Raw genomic sequence first — 2,268 nt, 5'->3', positions numbered from 1 at the left:
GGTCCAACACTGGGAATCCCAGATTAACGTCACGGAGTTCTAGTCAAACCTGGCAAATCTGATTGGCTAAGAATACGAAACGAATGTTCTGCGCATGCTCAGCCAGACGTCGCGATTCTTGGTGCTGACCAAAAAGGTTATGGCCTCTGGGGGCGAAAATGTCTCGCTGATCCCTATTGCTCGTGTAAGAAGAGATGAGAAAATAGATTTGAAACAATCGTGGCGAATTGCTATCGGTTTTTTTACCACATTGGCTAGCTGCACTGAGCAATATCCTCTTGAAGTCCAGATTATTTTTCACAAGAAACAAATGCTACAAGCGTCATATGAACTCTTGAAGGAGAAAGGAGTTGTAGTCAATTGTTATAAACCTTGAATATGTCAGAAAAGGTTAAACCTTGTGGTAAATACGAGGAGTAACTGCCAAGCTTAGAAGGAATCCATGATGACTCACTGGTGATGCGAACCACTTGATCGCCTTACAGCGCGCAGACATGAAAGTAAAGAAACTAAATATCTCCTCAGTTAGTTGTAAGAATTCACTCTTCGTCAAGCTCACCAGGAATGGAACCCACAATCTCCCCTGTCAACACAAGAATCCTATTACACTTACGTTCCATCCACTCTGATGGCCTAACAAATTCAAGGCATTTCTATCAAAGACAAGATTTATTAAATGACTCTCGTTTCTCATTACTCCTTCCAAGGTGGTTTTTTAATCTCTACAGTTCTAGCAAATTAAAATAACAGAAACATGCATTCGTTCAAGCTGTTAACTCCTATGTCATTACAATACAGATCTCAAGTTTAAAGATGCCCAAAAATAAATGGAATTGAAAAACATACATACATACACGCATACATCTTATTTTTGTTTTCAAATTAAAATTACTTTTATAACATGCCCGCGGATAGCTGAGCTAATCTATGCGGGTCATGTTTACATGAATTATTAATATACAACTAGGTACAACTAAATACAACTGAAGGCAACAAGAGAACTAAAGAGACTAAAATTTACAACAATGACTAGAGACAACTAATAAACTAACGGTATTACAAATAATAATTCAAAAAAATCAAAAATCAAAAAGAAAATCAAAATACACGAGATTAGATTGCTATGTAAGTGTATCAGCGTAAACCCACAACCCCTTGAGAAATCGTAGTTACACGCGGAGTACTATCTGGCGAAGTGGTTAGTGGTGGTGCAGTGTCTTTTGCGGTCGGTGGTGTTGCTGTTGTATCTGGTGCAGCTGCTGATGGTGTAGCTGTATCTGGTGTAGCTGTTGGTGGTGCTATTGTGTCTGGTGCAGCTGGTGATGGTTCTGTGGTATCCGGTGCAGCTGTTGGTGCTGCTGTTGCTGGTGCTGCTGCTGATGTGCCTGGGTCTGCTGTAGTATCTGGTGTAGCTGTTGGAGCTGGTGTTGTATCTGGTGCAGTTTTTGGTGCTGCTGTTGTATCTGGTGCAGCTGTTTGTGCTGCTGGTGTATCTGGTGCAGTTGTTAATGCTACTGTTGCATCTGGCATACCTGTTGGTGTTGCTGTTTTATCGGGTGCAGCTGTTGGTGCTGCTGTTGTGTTTGGTGCAGGTGTTGGTGCTACTGTTGAATCAGGTGCAGCCGTTGCTGCGGTTGTTATATCTCGTGCAGCCGTTGGTGGTGGAGTTGTATCTGGTAATGCGGTTGCAGCCGTTGGTAGTGGAGTTGTATCTGGTGCAGCCGTTGGCGGTAAAGTTGTATCTGGTGCAGCCGTTGGTAGTGGAGTTGTATCTGATGCAGCCGTTGCTGGTGGAGTTGTATCTGGTGCAGCCGTTGGTGCTGGAGTTGTATCTGGTGCAGCCGCTGGTGGTGGAGTTGTATCTGGTGCAGCCGTTGGTGGTGGAGTTGTATCTGGTGCAGCCGTTGGTGCTGGAGTTGTATCTGGTGCAGCCGCTGGTGGTGGAGTTGTATCTGGTGCAGCCGTTGGTGGTGGAGTTGTATCTGGTGCAGCCGTTGGTGGTGGAGTTGTATCTGGTGCAGCCGTTGGCGGTAGAGTTGTATCTGGTGCAGCCGATGGTGGTAGAGTTGTATCTGGTGCAGCTGTTGGTGGTGGAGTTGTATCTGGTACAGCCGTTGGTGGTAAAGTTGTATCTGGTGCAGCCGTTGGCGGTAGAGTTGTATCTGGTGCAGCCATTGGTGGTGGAGTTGTATCTGGTGCAGCCGTTGGCGGTAGAGTTGTATCTGGTGCAGCCGTTGGTGGTGGAGTTGTATCTGGTGCAGCCGTTGG

This window comes from Orbicella franksi, chromosome 4 (assembly GCF_964199315.1).
Source record: "Orbicella franksi chromosome 4, jaOrbFran1.1, whole genome shotgun sequence".
NCBI classification, from domain to species: domain Eukaryota; kingdom Metazoa; phylum Cnidaria; class Anthozoa; order Scleractinia; family Merulinidae; genus Orbicella; species Orbicella franksi.
The sequence above is the reverse complement of the archived record's forward strand: the minus strand, read 5'-3'. Positions refer to the sequence as shown.